The sequence below is a fragment of the Chanodichthys erythropterus genome, chromosome 24 (assembly GCF_024489055.1).
Source record: "Chanodichthys erythropterus isolate Z2021 chromosome 24, ASM2448905v1, whole genome shotgun sequence".
Lineage (NCBI taxonomy): Eukaryota > Metazoa > Chordata > Actinopteri > Cypriniformes > Xenocyprididae > Chanodichthys > Chanodichthys erythropterus.
Window position 1 is genome coordinate 1,374,482 of NC_090244.1, and position 14,580 is coordinate 1,389,061.

The window sequence follows — 14,580 nt, forward strand, 5'->3', positions numbered from 1 at the left end:
TTATTTACCATGCAATATATTTTTTTCTTCCAAAAATACATAAAAACTAAATTTTAAAAAATATAATATAACAAAATTTAATTTATTAGATGTGATCAATAAATAAAACTACAATTATATATATATATTTACATATTTAAATGTTATATTTTTATTTTATTATATTATATTTAATTTAATATTATTTAATTTTATTTTAAATAAAATGTCTACTTTTCTTTCAAAAATGAACAATACATAAATCATATATTTTAAAATGTATAATGTAATGTAATAGTAAAATGTCATTTTTATATTAAAATAAATAAAAATAAAATTATCAATAATATATATAGATTTATATATACATTATTTTAATTTTTTTATTTTAAATTTGTCATTATATATATATGACAAATTTGAAACTACTTATATAATATAAATATATATAATATAAAGTAATAAAGTAAGTAATTTTATTATTATTTTTATTTTATTTTAAAGTTGTATATATATATATATATATAATATATATATATATATATATATATATATATATATATATATATTTATATTATAAACACATATATACATACATATATACACAAAGTATATTATATATTATATATATATATATAAATATATAATATAAAGTAATAAAATCTTTAAATATAAAATAAATTATATATAAATGTAATTATTTATTATTTTATTTTATTTTAAAGTTGTGTGTGTGTATATATATATATATATACACACACACATTTCAAATAAAATACAATTTAACATAAAATATATACAATTTAAATAATTATTTATGAAATATAATATACATATACAGATTTAAAATAAATTATAGTAAAATAAATTATTTATATATATAGTTATATTTATTATATTATATTATATTATATTATATTATATTATATTATATTATATTATATTATATTATATTATATTATATTATATTATATTATATTATATTATATTATATCCAGGTGTAAAATCAAACATCAAAAATAATTTAGTGTTTTACACACTGGCCTCTACAAATGCTAAACTGGTTTAATTATCATGTAAAACAGGAACTTTAACTCATATTTGCAAAAAAGTGTTTATCATTAACGGTCTACGTGAGAAACAGTAACACTGATGCTTGACTAAACAAAACGCCACTAATATTCCCGTTTAGTAGGTCACATCTCCGGCCGGATAACACTGAACTCTTCTGGAACACATTAAGAAATGAAAACAATCTTCATTGGCTGTATTCTCACTCAAGTCAACAATATGCTAATGTAGGCCAGTCCAATGTATTTATGAAACACTGAAACCACAATGACCTTCATCACACAGAAACGGCTGATCCCGGGAATAACGCACACGACACCTATAAACAATCCCATAACGCCCTGCAGCTGTGAAGATGCACACATGCTCTGAAAGAAGACATTGTTCTGCAGGAGAGGATCTGAAGGACGGAGACGAGGGTTTGGCCCGGTCACAGAGGAACCGTTGAGCGCCGGCTATATTTGAGAGTCCCTCGACACTGCGGCCGGGAGAGGAGATAAAGGAGGACTGTGATGGAGGAGAGGAGAGAAATCAACCGCTTCACATGCAAACATCAGATCACATTCAGTGGTATTATGGTAGTGTTTGAATACTATTATTAGCATTTATTCATATTTTGAATTAGCTTTTGTTTTTATATTTTAATTTATTTATGTGCATTTGTCATTTTGACTTCCAATGCAACACTACTAATTTTCTTTACTTTCTCTTTAAGTAATATTTATATTTTATTTTATCTCAATTATTGAAAACTATTCTAATGGTTTTATTAAACAATAACAACTGTAGAGATGAACGATTCTGGATGAATTGAGAATCACTATTTTAATTTTATTTTATTTTATTTTTTTCATTTAAAACAGACAAATCTCCTATGATTCTGAATGGACAACTAAACAAAATGTTAATTGCTGCAGTCTATTAAAAAATGTTTCATTAATTTAATTTTTTTTATCAGTTTGAAGAAATGATTCAATGACACTAAATACTTCACTTGTTTCATTACTTGATGAATCAGCGTTTTTGAATGAATCTGTTGAATGATTCAATGACTCACTCATAAATACTACCCTTGTTTCATTACAGGATGGCTCAGTGTTTTTGCACAAATCATTTAAATAAATGATTCAATGACTCACTTATAAACACTTCACTTGTTTCATGACTGGACGAATCAGCGTTTTTGAACAATCATTGAATGAATGATTCAATAACTCACTCATAAATACTACCCTTGTTTCAAGCATCAGCATTTTTTAACAAATCTCTTGAATGAATGATTCAACGACTCACTCAAAACTTCATTCATTCTGACTCAGCATTTTTTTAACAAATTTCTTGAATGAATAATTCAATGATCCACACATAAATACTATCCTTGTTTCATTACAGGATAAATCAGCATTTTTGAATGAATCTCTTGAAATTAATGATTCAATGACTCACTTATAAACACTTCACTTGTTTCATTACTGGATGAATCAGCATTTTTGAAGGAATCTCTTGAATGAATGATTCAACGACTCACTCAAAACTTCATTTGTTTATTACTGTATGAATCAGTATTTTTTTTGTAATGAATCTCTTGAATGAATAATTCACTGATCCACTCATAAATACTACTCTTATTTTATTACTGGATGAATCAATCACTTTACTTTCAAAAGTTGATTTACTCCATTTTTCCGTAGACATCAGTGTTTATATCTAAACTATAAACTTTTATCCCAGTATTTCTGTGACAGTTTGAATTATTGTAACACAGAAAGATTAAATCATGCAGTGTTTCAGAATTGATCTCACTTTAAATGCAAATGAATGTAAATGTAAAGAGTTTAAATATTTTCCAGACTTGAGGCACGAAACGACCTCCTAGCAACCACTCAGAACACCCTAGCAACCACTTTGCGATTTTATATGAAGGAAAATGCTGAACCTTAAAACCCAATGACAAATTGATAAAAAGTGAATATTTTCTCACTGCCGTTTCCTTCAGGCGGGTCTGAAGCGCAGATAAAACCACCGAGCTCAAGCCTGCAATCTCAAACAGATTATATTCCAACATGAAATTCAGTTTAATCTTGTGGGAAATGAACATGAAGTGTCATCATATCATTTAGAGACTGAATCACACACACTCCATTTAACTCTAAAGGACGCAGCCACTGGGGTTAAAACACACACACACACACACACACACACACACACACACACATATCATTAGCACAAACATCTGCATTCAGTGAGGATTTGCCCCAGGGCATGATGGGCCGCCACTGAGGGAGGAATCTCACGAGGAAACACGCACACACACGCTGTAAAAATGACTTCAACAATATTCAGATGATCATGAAGAAGGTCAAATAACATCCTTCTAAAACCGCTCAATCTGCATACTGGGTCATATGATTATGGCATTGAGGAAATAAGAGCGTTTAAAGGAACAGATCACCTGAAAAACAAAGGGTTTGAAAATTGAATATAATAAACCATCCCTGAAGAACTCACTTTCTGCTTCACAATAATAGGAAGAAGAGAAACTCAACTTCATGAAACACAAACTAAACCTTACACAACCCAATACAGCAGAAAACTGATGAAACTTCCTCTTCAAACATGACTTCAGTAACATGAACACACACACACACACACACACACACACAAATCCTCCTCTAACAGCATCAGCTCGTCCAAACGCCAGACATACTTCCAAATTAATCTACAATCTTCCAGAAACACTGAGCTGTACGCTCACAATCTCGTGTGGTGTCGAGCGTGAACACGCACACAATCCTCACATCATCCCGACTGAAATCCACTTACGCCGAACGCTCTTCCACTGTGATTTTCCGCTCAGTGTCCGTGTTCTTCACCGGCTATAATCAACCGTCAATCAAAATCCACTGATCTGGATTTATCAACTGCACAAGAGAAAAACACCATCTGAAAACAGATGCTGATTCCACGTAAAATAAAGGTTCCAGTTAGAACCTGCTACAAGCTAAAACTGTCACATAGACATGAAAATGCACAATTAAAACTTCATCATTCATTAATTATTTAGAATACAGACCTGGTCTCTTTTTAGACCTTAAACACACACCTCAGGTCTTTATCGAACAGGACGTCATCAAGACTTGACTTGTTTCATTACTGGACGAATCTGCGTTTTTGAATGAATCTCTTAAATTAATGATTCAATGACTCACTCAAAGACTTCACTTGTTTCATTACTGGACGAATCTGCGTTTTTGAATGAATCTCTTGAATGAATGATTCAATGACTCACTCAAAGACTTCACTTGTTTCATTACTGGACGAATCTACGTTTTTGAATGAATCTCTTGAATGAATGATTCAATGACTCACTCAAAGACTTCACTTGTTTCATTACTGGACGAATCAACGTTTTTGGACAAATCACTTGAATGAATGATTCAATGACTCCCTCATAAAGACTTCACTTGTTTCATTACTGGACGAATCAGCATTTTTGAATGAATCTCTTGAATGAATGATTCAATGACTCACTCATAAAGACTTCACTTGTTTCAATACTGGACGAATCTACGTTTTTGAATGAATCTCTTGAATGAATGATTCAATGACTCACTCAAAGACTTCACTTGTTTCATTACTGGACGAATCAACGTTTTTGGACAAATCTCTTGAATGAATGATTCAATGACTCCCTCATAAAGACTTCCACTTGTTTCAATACTGGACGAATCAACGTTTTTGGACAAATCTCTTGAATGAACGATTCAATGACTCCCTCATAAAGACTTCACTTGTTTCAATACTGGTGGAATCAGAGTTTTTGAACGAATCTCTTGAATGAATGATTCAATGACTCCCTCATAAAGACTTCACTTGTTTCATTACTGGACGAATCCGCGTTTTTGAACGAATCTCTTGAATGAATGAATCAATGACTCCCTCATAAAGACTTCAGTTGTTTCAATACTGGATGAATCAGCGTTTTTGAACGAATCTCAAATGAATGATTCAATGACTCCCTCATAAAGATTTCACTTGTTTCAATACTGGATGAATCAGCGTTTTTGAACGAATCTCAAATGAATGATTCAATGACTCCCTCATAAAGATTTCACTTGTTTCATTACTGGACGAATCGGCGTTTTTGAACGAATCTCAAATGAATGATTCAATGACTCCCTCATAAAGATTTCACTTGTTTCATTACTGGACGAATCCGCGTTTTTGAATGAATCTCTTGAATGAGCCTGCTGAAAGGTTTTAAAGTACCATTTTCATGGTAAAGCAATGTCCAATTTCAAAAACGGTTTTCACAGGATGAATTTTTGAGTGTTTAAGCTTAATTTATGATGATTACTAAAATGTGTGATAGGGGAAAAAAAAGACAATAAAAAGTCAACTGGCAAATAACAGAATACAGAACCTCAAGAAAATGGCTCCTTATAGGGGTAAAAACTAATATCTGGCTGAAACGGCGAGCAAACGGAGACTTGCTGAAGTCTCCAGCTTCTCAGATGTCTCTCTTGAGAAAAATACCCTAGTAATCTCAAAAGTGAGTTTAAGAAGAGATTCTCAACCTTACTATATACGAGCGCAAATATTCCTCAGACCGAGCCTGATCTGTGTGTTGGTGTCAAAGTGTCTCTTGGAGAGCAGGAGGAGTGTGTGAATGTTGTTCTGGGATCATCTGATTCAGCGTGAGGGGATTTTTACACACGTCAAGGGCATTCACCAGGGTTTAATGCAGTGGGAATGTGTTCCGATGGCCTTGGGATGGAGGCTGTCCATGCTTTTACAACCATGTATCATATGATGTGTCACTTCATATCTCTGTAGAAGATGATGTGCCGCCCGCCTGCAGCATTCTGGAACATTCCCTCTTTCACTTCAGAATAGTGTGAAACAGTTTAATTTTTTTTGATGCCGTTTTTCCATTAAATTTTTTCTGGATTCCATTTTAAATTATAGTAATTGGAAAGAATGTCTAATTAATTGAAATCATTAAACAATTTAACAATAATTTATTAAAAGTTTAACAAAAATGGCATTTTTAGTGCATTGTTCCATTTTTGTTCCACTATTTTTCTGTTTCATTTTTTTAATTCCATTTTTATGGTTTAAATAAATTTTAGTAATTGATAAGCATGTCTAATTAATTGAAATCATGAACTTATTCAATTTATCACAATTTTAAACATTTAACAAGAATGACATTTTTAGGGCCCTATGAAATCACTTTTGTTAAATTTTTTTCCACTTAAATTTGAATATATTCCATTTTCCCTGCTGGATTCCATTTTAATTGTCAAATTAAATTTTTAGTAATCGATAAACATGTCTAATCAACTGAAATCATAAACCTATGCACATCAACAATTATTTTAAGCGTTTAACAAAAACACATTCTTTTCACATTTTACATTTTCAGGACCCTATGAAATCACTTTTATGTTTTCCCAAATTCCGTCTTTTCCATTGTAATTTTTCTGGATTCCATTTTAATGGTAAAATTAAATTTTAGTAATCAAAATGCATGTCTGATTAATTGAAATTACTAAACGTATACAATTTAACAACAATTTATTAAAAGTTTAATAAAAATTACATTTTTAGGTCCCTATAAAATCACTTTTGTAAAAAATTTTCACTTAAATTTGTCTATATTAAATTCGTTTTAATTTTTTTTATTTTTTTTCGTTTTTATGATTTCATACAAATTTATTATAATAAATGCTGGTAATCAAATCAAATTAATATTTTAAAAAGAAACTACTTTTACTACCTGCACTACTTTTAATTTATTCATCCAAAATTGTCCAGATTCCGCGACATTCCGCATTATACTGTAAATTCCATCTTTATGACTGGATTCTGTCCGAGTTTCAAAGGTCCAAAAATGACAAATGATGGTCAAATGACCTCGTTACATTTAGAATAAACAAACACATCACAGTGATTTGAATCTTTTGAATCGATTCACCTGTGCACTGTTTGAATCTTTCATTGAACGATTCGGACTGGTCTGGATCTTAATGCCTCGTTCTGATCCACAAACACACACTGAGAATGGAAATAACAGCCGGCTCTTTCATGTCGGCCGTGTACAGTAATGAAGAGCAGGTCCATGTGTCTCACAGCTGAGCGAGAGAATCGAGGCTAATGAGGAGCGCTTTTAAAAGATATAGTTGTGTAATCGTGCATCACGCATCTCTCTGTTCAGCCTCGCCTTTGATCTGAACATCACAGACGGAGAAATGTGGGAGTCGGGAAAGCGTTTGATGCTGTTGCTTCTACATCTCTTCACCGTTTCACCTCCAACAGCTCATCTGCATGTGAATAGTGCGGTTTGTGGGAGGGTAAAAAACACCTGCGCTGAAAGAACTTCACAGGAACAGGACGTGTGACGGGGTTCAGCAGGTGGGCGGAGCAGCCAATCCAGCCTATTTAAATGTTTCCACAAATGTAATTGTGAACCAAATGATTCTGGAATATTGTGAACCTTTCTATTGCAAACATTAAGTCCTGTCTGAATTATAATATAATATAATATAATATAATATAATATAATATAATATAATATAATATAATATAATATAATATAATATAATATAATATAATATAATATAATATAATATAATATAATATAATATAATATAATATAATATATATAATATAATATATATAATATAATATATATAATATAATAAATATAATATAATATAATATAATATAATATAGTATAATAAATATAATATAATATAGTATAATAAATATAATATAATATAATATAATATAATATAATATAATAAATTACTACAATTATATATAATTTAATTATTTTCATTTGACTTTTTTATATTTTATACAATATATATATATTAAATGATGCAATATGTGAAATCTAAAATATGTTTAATTAGATATAAATATAACAAATATAAATATATACATATATAAATTTGAATCTAACTTAATATATTTTATTTCATATATTGCATTATATATATATATATTGGCAGTAACTTTAAAAAAATGAATGAATTTGCTTGTGTTGTTATTCAGTGATTAACAAAGAAGCAAAACAGTATATTTTTCCACATTAAATTCTACATCTGAACATATTTCATCCGGCTTTTAGGAAACTGGGTCGGATTCAAGCAGCCGAGCGATTCAAGGTTAATGAAAGACGTCGCAGTGACCGTCCGGAGTCAGAGGCAGAAAACGGCCCCACCCAGTAATCAGACACGCTGAGCAGAGACACACACTTCTGTGCCTACATAGGGAGCTACCTGCTAAGACAGCATCCCAAAAATGCCAATATACAATGCCTGAAAATGCTGTCTAGGTGTAAAACAGCTGACAGGTTCAGCACAGGCCTGCTTATGGAGCCAGTTCAAGAGCTTCCCATGAGGAAATGACTGGTGGGATCAGAAACCCTAATGACACGTTACTAATTTAGAGCGTCGCATTGCCTAGCGAACTCTCCGCAAGCTGTTTAAAGGTCCGAGTGTTTATCGTCTAACACTGTCGTGAGCTACTTTAACTGTCAATCCTTCAGCACAAGGACATGATCACAGTAACACTGCTGACCCAAATACCATTAAACACACACTCATCCAGACCGCTCCAGCCAATCAGAGCAGCTGTTTCAGCTTTAAATCAAATAATAAAGCTTAATGAGGAGATGAATGAGCTTGGGTTAATTTGATCAGTTTCGTCGTGGTGTAGAGAGTCTTTCATTGCCAGTGTGGAGTTTATATGCATTGTGCTTGAATTGGTCTTGAATACGTGTTACAACTTGAATCACATTTCATTTGAAAATTTCCCCCCAAAAATAAAAGATATATATACATATATATGAGAATTTGAAGGTTAAATGTCATGCAAAAAAGAGGGCTCATTTTCTTCATGCTAAAATAATTCTGATAATAAATAAATACACACATAATAAATAAATAAATAAATAAATAAATAAATAAATAAATAAAATAATTAAAATAAATAAATACACAAACAAAGAAAAATAAATATACGTATAAATAAAGTAAATACACAAACAAATAATAAATAAATAAAATACAGAAACAAATAAAATAAATGCACAAATAAATAAACAAATACACACAAATTAATAAATACAAAAAAATAAATGAATAATTAATAAATAAATGCACAAATAAAAAAATAAAATAAATGAATAATTAATAAATAAATGCACAAATAAATTAATAAATAAATACACAAATAAATAAATAAATAAATGCACAAATAAATGTATAAATGCACAAATAAATTAATTAATGCACAAACACACAAATAAATTAATAAATGCACAAATAAATAAATGTACAAATACACAAATAAATGAATAAATTAATGCACAAATAAATAATTACACAAATAAATAAATAAATAAATAAATAAATACTCAAATAAGTAAATACAGAAATACACAAATTAATAAATACACAAATAAATTAATAAATGCACAAATACACAAATTAATAAATGCACAAATAAATGAATAAATGAATGCACAAATAAATAAATACTCAAATAATTAAATACAGAAATACAGAAATAAATACAAATAAATAAATAAATACACAAATAATTAAATATGCAAATAAATAAATACACTTATAAATTAATAAATACACAAATAAATAAATAAATATTCAAATAAGTAAATACACAAATAGACAAAAATAAAAGAAATAAGAAAGGTGGCCTATAACATAAATTCAGCCAAATAACAAAACAAAGTATCTTTCATTTGGGAAGCAGTTTACGCACCAGATCATCTAATAACAGCCATTACTACATGATTATGTGATATATATTTACATATACACCATTAACTTAATATTAACTCACTCATACAAGATTTTACCATCTCCCCCTATAATATAAACTCCCATGATCCTCAGCAAACCCTGTACTGCAGGCCTGCAGAAGCGTGAGGACTGTAATCGGAGGTTTCTAGCTTGTTGCATCATTTCATCCCGCCGAGAGCGAATCAAAGCCCAGCGTCAGTGTCGATACGAGCAGAAGTCCTGAACACACGAGGCTCAGGTGCAGGAGAGATGCTCAGACGCTCCTCTGATGACCGTGATGAGACTCATATTCCCACAAACAGCCTCCAAAACATCCCTGCTGGAATGTGAGCGTGTGCAAACCAGCTGCAAGGCCAGCGGCCCAAACTCAGACCTTTAATGAATTAACCGAAGATCTCCCATGAGGCACTGCAGGAGAAGCCATTGGTTCATTCGAGGTGAGGCACTGAATTCATATTCCAATCATTCAAATCAACACTGTAACTGGAAGTCAACACTCATACACTTCTCCATTTGTCAACCGTCACTAACCCCACACTAAACTGACACAGAAACCGGTTCTACTAGAGCCTGACGCCGCTACCAGCTCCCCATGATGCTTTGCATTTCCAGTGAAACTCAAGGCAATAAAACCCCTTACAACCAGGACACTATTCATAGCCGGCGTTATGAAACGGAATAATCCATATCGGCTTTAATGGATTTGAATTATGAAGAGCTCACAGCTCGACACCCCCATCGCTTCGGCTCCGAAAGATCTTTAACTCAATAAAAATGGATTATATTCGTGTTTACCCGAGCGTCAGGTGCGCAACAACGGCAAATCGTCAAGATGACATCTAGTTAGTCGACATGATCTCAAACCCTCTCGCGTCCACAGAAACCAGTGAGCAAACGTGTCAGTGCTGAGCCAGCAAGATCTGGAGATGTATAAAAATCATTTATGAACGCAGCTCACTATGTAGGCAGCTCTCTATGATACCCACACTGCTGTCTAAGTAGGCAGCACACTATGTTATCAGGATATGACGCCCAACAATGGCCATAAATGCTGTCTAGATACTGTAAATAATCCACTAGAGAGGTCCAAAAATGATGTCTAGATAGGTAGCCCACTATGACACTCAGAATGTGGTCTAGCTAGGATGCTAACTATCCAGGCAGCTTTCTATGATGCAGTCTATGTAGACTGCGCACTAGATTTTAAGAGTATGATGCTCATAAATGTGTCTAGGTAAACAGCACACTAGATTTTGATACAAATCTAGGTAGTCTAGGTAGGCAGCTCACTACAGTAGGTTTTGAGACAGACCCTATGTAGACTGCTCACTAAATTTTAAGGGTATCATGCCCATAAATGATGCCTAGCTAGATTTTGAACTATAGGGTTTTAAAATGATGTCTAGATAGGCAGCTTACTAGGTTTTGAGACTATGATGCTTAGAATGCTGTCTAGTTAGGAAGCTGACTGTCCAGGCAGCTTTCTATTTTGCCCTAAAATGCTGTCTATGTAGACTGCTCACTAGATTTTACGAGTATAATGCCCATAGATGCTTTCTAGCTAAACAGCACACTAGATTTTGAACTATGGGGATTTTAAAATGATGTCTAGATAGGCAGCTTACTAGATTTGAGACTATGACTCTAAGAATGCTGTCTAGCTAGAAAGCTAACTATCCAGGCAGCTTTCTATTATGCCCTACAATGCTGTCTATGTAGACTGCTCACTAGATTTTACAAGTATAATGCCCGTAAATGCCATCTAGCTAAACAACACACTAGAATTCAGCTCACTACAGTAGGTTTTGGGACAGACTGCTCACTAAATTTTAAGGGTATCATGCCCATAAATGATGCCTAGCTAAACAGCACACTAGATTTTGAACTATGGGGTTTTAAAATGATGTCTAGATAGGCAGCTTACTAGGTTTTGAGACTATGATGCTCAGAATGCTGTCTAGTTAGGAAGCTGACTGTCCAGGCAACTTTCTATGATGCCCTAAAATGCTGTCTATGTAGACTGCTCACTAGATTTTGATATAGGCAGTCTAGGTAGGCAGCTCACTACAATGGGTTTTGAGGCTATGATACCCAAAACGGACTCTATGCTCAGAATGCTGTCTAGGCTAAGAAGTTCACTATTCAGGCAGCTTTCTATTATGCCCTTAGATGCTGTCTTTGTAGACTGCTCACTAGATTGTACAAGTATAATGCCCATAAATGTTGTCTAGCTAAACAGCACACTAGATTTTGAACTATGGAGTTTTAAAATAATGTCTAGATAGGCAGCTTACTAGGTTTTGAGACTATGATGCTCAGAATGCTGTCTAGTTAGGAAGCTGACTGTCCAGGCAACTTTCTATGATGCCCTAAAACGCTGTCTCTGTAGACTGCTCACTAGATTTTAAGGGTATAATGCCCATAGATGCTTTCTAGCTAAACAGCACACTAGATTTTGAACTATGGAGTTTTAAAATTATGTCTAGATAGGCAGCTTACTTAGTTTTGAGACTATGATGAACAAAATGCTGTCTATGTAGTCTGCTCACTAGATTTTAAGGGTATAATGCTCATAAATGCTGCCTAACGAAACAGCACACTAGATTTTGATACTATGAGGTCCAAAAATGATGTCTAGATAGTCATCTTACTAGGTTTTTGAGACTATGACGCCCATAATGCTGTCTAAGTAGGCAGCACACTATGTTTGCAGGCTATGATGCCAAACAATGGTAGAAAGCACACTATATTTTAATGGCCATAAATGCTGTCTAGATAAATAATCCACTAGAGGTCCAAAAATGACCATCTAGATAGTCTCAAAACCTTGTAACCTGCCTATGATGAACAAAATGCTGTCTAGATAGAAAGCACACTAGATTTTAAGGGTATAATACTCATAAATGCTGCCTAATGAAACAGCACACTAGATTTTGATACTATGAGCTCCAAAAAATGATTTCTAGATAGTCAGCTTACTAGGTTTTTTAAACTATGATGCCCCAAAAATGTCATCTAGATAGGCAGCTTACTAGGTTGAGACTATGATGCTCAGAATGCTGTCTAGCTAGGAAGTTCACTATCCAGGCAGCTTTCTATTACACCCTAAAATGCTGTCGATGTAAACTGCACACTAGATTTTAAGAGTATAATGCCCGTTGATACGGTCTAGCTAGACAGCACACTAGATTTTAAACTATGGGGTTGTAAAATGCTGTCTAGATAGAAAGCTCACTAGATTTTAAGGGTATAATGCTCATAAATGCTGCCTAGCTAAACAATTCACTGGATTTTGATACCATGATGTCCAAAACATGTCATCTAGATAGGCAGCTAACTAGGTTTTTGATACTATGATGCTCAGAATGATGTCTAGCTAGGAAGTTCACTATCCAGGCAGCTTTCTATGACACCTCAAATGCGGTCTACGTAGACTGCACAGTAGATTTTAAGAGTATACTGCTCATTAAATGCAAAAACAGCACACTAGATTTTGATAATATGAGGAGCAAAAACGATGCCTAGATCACCGATCACAATATTTTAATACTATGCGTAGCAGAAATGAAGTCTGCATAGGCAGCACACTTGGTTTTGAGACACAGGCAGCTTATTGAGTGTGTCAAGTAGACTGACATCAATGCATATATTTAGATGCATGTAAAAGACAATGACATGCATTAATCTAATCGTCTTTCATGTTCACATCTCCTGCATTACTGCACTAGGATTGACTGATCCAGACAGCTCTCTATGATGCCAAAAAAGCTGTCTAAGTAGAAAGATCACTAGATTTTAAGAGTATGAGGCCCATAGATACTGTATTGGTAAACAGCACACTAGATTTTGATACTAATTGATTGCCAGAATGCTGTCTATGCAGTCAGTTCACAAGATTTTGAGCTTACCGAGTACGTCTACTGTTTTTATGTTGACTGGCATTCATATTCATATGCAGTGAATATATGAAACATCATTATTTGAGGAAGCACTCATTCATAAGTGTCATATGTTTATTGCTGTAGGATTGCATCGTTCATATGAACGCAGACTCAACCAGAAACCCAACTAAACAAAGACAGCCCCAACAACCACAACCAGGACATGAAAACACATCCAGAATCGATTCGAGACAGAAAACAGCAGAAAAACGAACCACATTTCTGCGTCAAACGCGTTTCGCGTCTTACCTGAGCGTTTTATCTCTACTGACGCTCGCGGTGTTCCTGCATTCCCCCGCTCCGGCTCTGTCAGTGAACACACGCCTCAATCAATACTCGTTTTGCTTGTAAATCCGTTTGAAAGCTCCCGTTGTCGTTTAACGCGAGTGGAGACGCCGAGCTCCGCTGCCGCGCGGTCATGAATGTCACTTGATCGCGCTGGGTAGATGCGCGCGCGGTCATGAAAGCGCGTTCCCGTGACAGATAATCACTGTGCGGTGACGTGAACGCGAGGTGTGGGGCGGGGGCGCGCGCGAGTGGTAGAGTATTAACTCTGTCAGATAATGATGATGTGTGTTTGATAATATCTATCTATCTATCTATCTATCTATCTATCTATCTATCTATCTATCTATCTATCTATCTATCTATCTATCTCACGTGTTGCATACAGTGGCCGGACCCCCGTGGACGTGATGGGCAGTCAGACATGTTTGTTAGACGAGGCCCCCCGTGGCCCCGAGGAGTCTGAA

General features: G+C 33.6%; 1 protein-coding gene across 1 annotated transcript in view; it reads right to left on the minus strand.

The window, feature by feature from the left end:
* Positions 1 to 14,322, minus strand: part of myo9ab (myosin IXAb) — a 104,149-nt gene extending 89,827 nt beyond the window's left edge. The window contains exon 1 of the mRNA XM_067379913.1: positions 14,078 to 14,322. The gene's annotated coding sequence lies outside the window, so the exon portion shown is untranslated. The remainder of the gene's footprint in view (positions 1 to 14,077) is intronic.
* Between the last annotated feature and the right edge of the window lie 258 nt (positions 14,323 to 14,580).